This window comes from Ailuropoda melanoleuca, chromosome 14 (genome assembly GCF_002007445.2).
Source record: "Ailuropoda melanoleuca isolate Jingjing chromosome 14, ASM200744v2, whole genome shotgun sequence".
In the NCBI taxonomy this organism is placed as follows: domain Eukaryota; kingdom Metazoa; phylum Chordata; class Mammalia; order Carnivora; family Ursidae; genus Ailuropoda; species Ailuropoda melanoleuca.
The window spans coordinates 77,851,837-77,861,231 of NC_048231.1; positions in this window are offsets into that span (position 1 = coordinate 77,851,837).

A 9,395-nucleotide genomic window follows, 5' to 3' on the forward strand; every position below is an offset into this window, starting at 1 on the left:
CAGAGAAGGAAACAGACTTTGAGGTCCAGATGCACAGTAAGTCCAAAACAAGTCCCAAAGACCACACCAAGACATATTGTAAATAAAATATCAAAAGTTAAAAATAAAAAGAATCTCAAAGGCAGCAAGAGAAAAACAATCATATACAAGGGAAACCCCAAAAGACTATCAGCTGATTTTATAGCATAAACTTGGAAGGCCAGAAGAGAGTGGCAGAATATATTTGAGGTACTGAAATGGAAAAGATAGATAGATAGATAGATAGATAGATAGATAGATAGATAGAATGAATGAATGAATGGATGAATAGATTGAGTGAGTGAGCAAGAATTCTCTACCTGGCAAGTTTATCATTCAGAAATCAAGGAAAGATAAAGATTTTCCCAGACAAGCAAAAGCTTAAGGAGTTCATAACCACTAAATTGACCTCATAAGAAATGTTGAAGGATTTTCTTTAGGTGGAAAAGAAAGTATCATAGCTGGAAATAAGAAAATACATTAAAGAAAAAAAAATCTCATGCTGAAGGCAAATAGATAGATTGCCACTTAAAAAGCTGGTATAAATTTAAGGGGCAAAAATAATAAATCACCTATAATTAAAATAAGTAACTAAGGAATACACAAAATGAAAAAATATAAAATACAACATCAAAAACATAAAACATGGAGGGGGCAGGGAATGTAGTACTTTTAGAATGCATTAGAAATTAAGCAACTCTCACCTTAAAATGGAATGATATATATCATATATATGTCAATAAATTCAAGAAGACTTAAATCACATCAGGCATCATTTCCAACCACAATGGTATGAAACTAGATCAATTACAAGAAGAAAATTAGAAACACACACACAAACACATGAATAAACCACATGCTACTAAACAAACAATTGGTCAATGAGGAAATCAATAAATACCTTAAGACAAATAAAAATGGAAAAACAGTGTTCCCAAATCTACAGGATACATCAAAAGTGGTTCTAAAAGGGGAAGGGATGGGAGAATGGGCTAGCCCAGTGATGGGTATTAAGGAGGGCACATATTGCATGGAGCACTGGGTGTTATATGCAAACAATGAATCATGGAACATCAACAACTAATGATGTACTGTATGGTGACTAAAACATATCATCATCATCATCAAATAATATGAATGAATAAATGAATAAATGAATAAATAAATGAATAAATGAATAAATGAATGAATAAATAAATAAATGGAAAATTCATAGTAATACAGGCTTCAGGAAATACAATACCTTAGGAAACAGGAAAAAATTCAAATAAGCAATCTAGCTTCACACCTAAAGGAACTAGAAAAAGAACAAAGTCCAAAATTAGTAGAAGAAAAGAAATAATCAGGATCAGAGCAGAAATAAATGAAATAGAGGCTAAAAAATAATAGAAAAGATCAATGACTAAAAGCTGTTTCTTTCAAAAGATAAACAAAATCAATAAATCTTTAGCCAGACTCATCAAGAAAAAAAAAGGACCCCAAAATAAAATCAGAAATGAAAGAGGAAATTTACAACTAATTCCACAGAAATAAAAATAATCATAACAGACTATTATAAAAAAAATTATATGACAATAAATTCGGCAACCTAGAAAAAAATGGATAAATTCCTGGAAATTAACATTATTCTAAGACTGAATCAGAAATAAATAGAAAACCTGAATAGACTGATTACTAGTAATGAAATTAAACTAGTAATCAAAAAACTCCCAACAAACAAAAGTCCAGAACCTGAAAGCTTCGCTTTCAAAGAAGAATGCCTATGTTTCTTAAACTTTTCCAAAATATTGAGGTGGATGGAAAGCTTCCAAATTTATTTTATGAGGCCAGCATTATCCTGATACCAAAATCAGTCAAGGACACCACACACACAAAATTTGCTAGTCAATATCCTTGATGACTGTAAATGCAAAAATTCTCAAGAGAAATTAAGAAAACAATCCCATTTACAATTGTATCAAACATAATAATATACCTAGGAATATATTTAACATAATAGAAGAAATACCTGTACCCTGAAACTATAAAACAGTGATGAAAGAAACTGAAGATGACAAAAATAAATGAAAGGTAAACCATGCTCATGGATTAGAAGAAATAGTATTATTAATGTGTGCATACTACCAAAAACAATCTACAGATTCAATGCAATCACCACCAAAATACCAATGGCATTTTTCATGGAACTAGAATAGATAATCCTAAAATTTGTATGAAACCACAGAGACCCTAAATAGCCATAGCAATCTTGAGAAAGAAGAACAAAGATGGAGGTGTCACATCAGGGAAATGCAATCAAAACCACAAGGAGAAGTCACTTCATGGGCTATTATCAAAAAGACAAAAAACAACAAGTGTTGATAAGGATAAGGAGAAAAGGGAACCCTTGTCCACTTTTGGTGACAATGTAAATTGGTTCAGCCACCATGGAAAATAGTATGAAGGTTACTCAAAAAAATTAAAAATAGAGCTTCCATACAATCTATCAATTCTACTTCTGGGTATTTATCTGAACAATTCAAAGAGATATATGAACCTCTATGTTTTTTGTATCATTATTTACAATAACCAAGATATGGAAACAACCTAAATGTATATCAACAGATGAATGGATAAAGAAGTTGTAGTGCATATATACAATGGAAAACTACGCAGCTATTAAAAAAAAGAATCAAATCTTGCTATTTGTGACAATATGGATGGATCTAGAAGGTATTATGCCAGTGAAATACATCAGAGAAACACAAAAACCATATGATTTCCCTATATATAGGAATCTGAGATACAAAACAAATGGACAAACAAAAAGTAGTAACAGACTTAAACATAAGAGAACAAACTGGTATTATTAGAGGGAAGAGACGTGGGAGTATGGGTGAAATAGGTGAAAGGTATTAAGAAACTTCCAGTTATAAAATAAATAGGTCATGGAAAAACAAATAGGTAATGGAGATGAAAAATACAGCATAGGAAATATAGTCAATAATATTGTAATAATTTTGTATGGTGACAGATGGTAACTAGGCTTATCATGGTGAGTATTCCATAATGTATATAAATATTGAATCACTATGATGTACAACTGAAAATAATAGGATATTGTTCATCAATTATACTTCAATTAAAAAACATAACTGTGGGCAATATTTTGATAATGGTAATGACACTAATAAAGCACTCAGTGGATGCCAACTCTCTTATGAGTTTGAATGTATTATTACCCTTATTTACAGATTAGTAAAAGGTGAGGTTCATAGAGATAAAATAACTTCTTGATATACGAAAATGATGAGAGGGAATTTCAGTTTGAGAGAAAAACATGAGCAAAGCCCAAGAAGAGGAAATGGGCCATTTGTTCAATAAAATTAGAGTGTCCTGGTGTGACTTGTACTTAGATTAAACAGAGGAGAGTGGTGGGAGATGAGTCTGGACGAAGGGTTATGGAGAGACTTGAACTCCAGATTTAATGTAATTGGCAATAGAGTATAATTGAAAATATCAATGAAGTGATGAAAGAAAGCTCCACTTTAAGAAGTTCGATATGGCAGGAGAATACAGACTGCATTAGAGTGTAGGAAGGGAGCTATTAAGAGCTTAGAGGTTACTGAAAAAAACTGTTAAAGAAATAGTAACGTTTCCCAGTTACCCTTGAAAACTCTCATAGCAGAAAACTGACTTCAAAATAACTGGATTTTGTAGGTGGGGCTCCTGCAAGTGTAGAAACTGTGTTTCTGAAATTCTGGATATGCTGGAGATGCAAAGCCAAGAATGGAGAGAGGTGAGAACAATATTGGGGTCAGGTAGATCTCTCACTGGCTGAAAAACCTTCTCAGGTATTAACAGGGAAAGTCCATCTCTATCTACTGCCATGACTCTCTTTTTTTATACTGGGTAAGAACTTGAGTATGGAGAGAGAGAGAACACAATGAACACTATTTCAACCTTTACTCTTCTGAGTCCAACCTAGCCAATCCTAATCAAAGTCAGCACTTCCTTTCATCTGGAGTTTTGCAATAAGGAGCTTCTAATAGCTCTTTATCAACTTTCATGAGGGAGGGAGAAGATTTGCCAGTGTGGAGGCTTAGGTAGAGGAATAAGATAAATTATGAATGAGGAATGTATAGGAAGAGGATGAGAGGAGAATGGTGCCCAAGGCATGATTCAGAAACTAGAGATGCAGACTTTCAAAGACAAGCCTATAATTCAATTTTACTAAAGTTTAAGTCTTACAGAGTTCTCCATGAAATACAACTTTTAGATTAAAAGTCAATCAAGAAATTTACATGAAGTACACAGTACCTGCCTATTTGCCTGTTGTTGTTTAAGCTATGAACACACCCTGAAATTTGATGAGATGCTCGCCTAGTAAGAACCAGTGAGGGTGAATGTCTTTTTTCAGTTAGCCATGTAGCAAGATGAGTACATTAGACTTCTTGGTCTGAGTACAGGTTTCTTTCCATTGCTCCAACATAGTCATATAGAACAGAAACATTAAAGGTAATGGTGTCTGAACTAAAATTTGCTGGTACTCTCCAATTCTTTTGCCCCATTTTCTCTCATCCATAATAGTTACAAAACTATGGTGCAGGACAAGGAACAATTTTCTGAAGCCACAGCTAGGAGCTTTCCTATAACAGTTTGGTCTTCTTTCTTGTACTGCATTTCATACCTAAATGGTATACAGTATACCTAAATGTTAAATGGACCAATTTAATTGTTAGGCTCATGAAGGTGTCTAGTTGGGAGAAAATAAAAGGATCATGGATATATTAAAGATAGGTATTGTATAAAGATAAGTAAACCTAGAGCCAGGCACCTTGAGATAAAATCCAGTACTTGTGTGTCCATATGTAAGACGTTTAATCTTCCTAGTCTCAATTTCTTCATCTGTAAAATAAGAGAGATTAAACAAAAGACCAATGAGCCCTTTCAAGATGGAACATTCCATGAGTCAAAACCTCTTTAAAAAATGACCAGTAAATTGAAGCTCCAAAGGCAGATGGCCAGGCTGGCAATGTCCAAGAAAATGACAACTTCTTGGTTACCCAATTACAACTTTCAGAGAAAAAATAGGAAGTACCCAAATGCTTCCAATTATAATATTCGCAGTGCTGGGGAAAGACAAAGTCAAACGTGTTAAAGGCCTAATGAGGTGTGTGGAAGCAACCTCCCTCTGCAGTTTATGGCTTTTTCACACTTAGTTCTCACTGCTCACTCAGCAGGCATGAAGGGAGAGGTGAGGAAAATGAGTAGTTGTTTTCTGGCCCATGATGATGACAGAAAAGGAATCATATCAATGCCTTTATTTTATTTTTTTTTCCACAGAAACTTGACAGAAGTTTCTTAAATACTGTTTTGCTTTCAGCAGCAACATCCTAGTAGATTCCAGATATATTGGAAATAGAGTGATCCATTTTGTAGAAGAGTTAACTATTTTGTGACGTCAGGGATGTCTGAATGAAGTCAATATGGAATTTTCTCTATTGCTTTCATCAGGCTGGGATTATACCCATCAAAATATGATACTGGGCCAATGTAGGACATTGGAAGTTATCTTGGTATACCTGCCATGAAAGTCTACTTTGGTTCTGCCACTCACATGGTTAAAATGTTTATTTGTAGGGGCACCTGGGTGGCGCAGCAGTTAAGCGTCTGCCTTTGGCTCAGGGCGTGATCCCGGCGTTATGGGATCGAGCCCCACTTCAGGCTCCTCCGTTGTGAGCCTGCTTCTTTCCTCTCCCACTCCCCCTGCTTGTGTTCCCTCTCTCGCTGGCTGTCTCTATCTCTGTCAAATAAATAAATAAAATCTTTAAAAAAAATGTTTATTTGTAAAAATATACAAATTAATCTGTTTATAAAACTCAATAGGATTATGATACACAATTCTGATGAAATAGTATATAAATTCGATTACTATGTAAGATAATGATGTTATTCTTAAATGCATTTTTCAGAATAACGTGTTTTTTTTAAATTCATAGCTTATAGAATTCTTAGGCTGGAAAATATTTAAAAACCTGTATGTGTCTCCAGAATGATATTTGTAATTTTTTTTTCTTAAAGCTTTTTCTACAGATACAGATGCCATAATCTTCCTTAGTAGCTTGATCCTTTGTTTCAAGATATTTCTCTTCACAGTTTCTTGGACTTATTCATTCTACAGCTTCACTTCCCTTCATTCCTCCTTTAATGGAGTATTTTAATTTACTTAATTAGATGCGTAATAATTTTGTTATATCTCTAAAAGATAAAATTATATATTTGACAAGCTTTTTGTAGATTTTACTGTTTTGTAATAAATTCTGATGGAATGTTTTAATTATCATTTTGTATATTTAGGTTTGCAAGTCAAATATTACCTCCGAATGAGCACTGGTATCTTAGCCACATGGTTTGAAAAGTCAATCTACAAAAAGGAGGTTATCATACTCTTCAGTTATATTTCAAAAAGTTATTGAAATACCTAAATATGGTAGGAAATGATTTTTTTAAGATTTTTTATTTATTTATTTGACACAGAGAGAGAGACAGCCAGCGAGAGAGGAAACACAAGCAGGGGGAGTGGGAGAGGAAGAAGCAGGCTCCCAGCAGAACAGCCCGTTGTGGGGCTTGATCCCAGAACGCTGGGATCACACCCTGAGCCGAAGGCAGATGCTCAACGACTGCGCCACCCAGGCACCCCAGNTTGTGGGGCTTTATCCCAGAACGCTGGGATCACACCCTGAGCCGAAGGCAGATGCTCAACGACTGCGCCACCCAGGCACCCCAGGTAGGAAAAGATTTTTATACAAGGAAATACATTCAGATTTAAAGTTACCACAGTGCAATTAAAATCCACTCTCATTTAATTTTTAAACACTTATGATCACTAATCTAACTTTGGTTTTTATCCTCAGAATCTAAATCGCCCAGAAGTTTTTAATACGAGGTATAAAGTTATTATATATAGTTTTATATTGTCACATATATATATAAAACGTTAGTACCCACAGTGACAGCATTTTCATAATTTGCCAATTATTTGTGACTATAAGCTTTTAAAGACAATATTATTCAATGCTACAGGGAGGAGATAAAATAGTATTTCAAATTATCTCACCTTCCTTAGAACTCTGAAGGGGCGGTGCCAAACCATCAATTTAGAACATATCACTTCATGCTATTCATTCAAGGAATATGATTGTTATTATGATGCTACTTGCCTTGGACTAGATGCAGATGATGTGAATCAACTATAAACCTTAATCCATGTTCTTAAAAATTTCTTTATTTCCCACTAGAGTGTTCAAACCTCTTCATTTTATTAAGTGGTGACAGGTTTCCTTAGTGAATCAAGAAGCCATTAAGTCTTCAAGTCACTTGATGTTATAAGAAACTGAGTTTAAAGTTATTCACACTTTCACTCTGAGACCAAAACCATCCTGTGACTAAGATATAAAAGAATAAAAATTTGCTCTCTTCTCTCTCTTCACCCCCTTTTCTGCTGTGTCATGATACTCTATTTCAACACATCACTCAAAGAAGTCAATGCAAACTGGACTGAAATCGAAATGCCAGATGACATCTTTTTGCATTCCTGGGAATACACACTCTTTAAGGTACATCACTGAGTTTATGAGATGTTCCTGGACAGGAAACAGCCTGGAAATTTCTCCTAAAGCTCAGAGAAAGAATTCCTGAAGGGATGACTTTTAATTAGTGAAAAACAAAATCCAGAAACAGATAATCTGATAGTCATTTTTTTTTCATTTGAGGCCAAGAGGTTTTATTCCCTCATCAATCCTACTTGTCATCAGGTGATCATCTGTGTAGTATTGTTGAAAAAGCCTCAGGAGACCCCACATAAAAAATAACCTCCCCCACTTTCATGAACTTAAAATTCCCTTATGAGAGTTTTATCGGTTAGATATTTAAATACAAAAGCTGACAGGGAGAAAGGAAACTATGTTGTAATTAATATTACCATCATGAAATAATGGGCCTTATGAGGCCTTATAATTTGGAAATTCTATAATTGTGTTATCAGACCTTAGTAGAAGTGTCTGAGAACAAGTTTTGATTGCAGAATAGAATGGCTCTAGGTTCCCAAAATACACAGTATGAACAAGTTTGAAATATGAAAACAAAGGACTCAGTATCCAAAACAGCTCTGTCAGCTTTACATTTTACCTAAAGCCAGCCCTTCCCCAATGCATTGAATAGTTCAATCCCAGAAATCCCAGAAATAAGGCCATAGCATATTAGGAAAAAATAAGAAGAAATTTAGCCCCCAAGTTTTGGTGCTGATTACAAAAAGGTTTGCTTAAAGACAACTACAAATTCAAACCCCAGATTAATAATAAAAATGTTAGGGGGAAAAAAAGGTTTAAGTAATTACTATAATCAGTTTTGGAAACAGCAGATTTCATACCAAATGAATAAGGGAAACATAAAGACAAACCAGAAGTTTAAAAATGCCTCAAGCTTATTCCCGCAGAATAAGGTGTTGCTCCTTACCCTTATCACCAGGGTTGTTTCTGACCTCAATTTAATTTAGCAGGGAGGATGATTCTCCTGATCCCGGAAGAATTACCCTGAACTCTACCAGACCTCATTGTCTTCCCTTAAATCAGCCTTATTTCCACTGGCACATTAGACATCCATCAACTGTGAATTTGAGCTAGTCCCTGCTTCTTCAGAGATGGAATTCTGACCTCTCCCCTACCCCCACCTCATCCCTGACCAACCATTTGAGAATAGGGCAATTAAATGACATTCGCACCCTTTAAAAAATGATAATAATAATTCTGAGCATTTCCAGTTTGTTTCTCTCTCTCTTCCAAATATCCCTTACTTTATTTTATGGAACATAGCAGTGGGGTCATTTATTAAGCACAGCATGGTGACTAGTGCTGTAATCTGCTTTCATGACTACTGCAGAATTCTTCTGCAGTAATTTTTAAAAGTCTGGACAAATAAGATGGAGAAAAATGCCCAGAGCAGGTGGGTGCTTAACAGTGACTTATTACTCTAGTAGATGTACAGTCTGTGGGCACCTCAATGGACAGGGTGATTTCATCTCTGAGTGATATTATTATGAAATTGCTATCATTCTGTCATGAATAATTGATCATCACACTGTTCCAAAAAAAAAAAGATGTGATAAACAATGCAACAAATGTGACAAAGAGAGAGCTTATAGCTTATTATTTTACTGCCTATTATTTCACCATTTGTGAAGATGCCATAGGCACAGTCATCCAATCACTGCATGAGTGTGTAAACTGTATGACAAGTAAAAGATTATAATTAAGTGATTTAACCCTGACTACGCAATGGCCCCTTTGGGTTTTGTGGAAAAGCGTGTTTGTAAGAGGATGCACAGACTAGTGATGGCT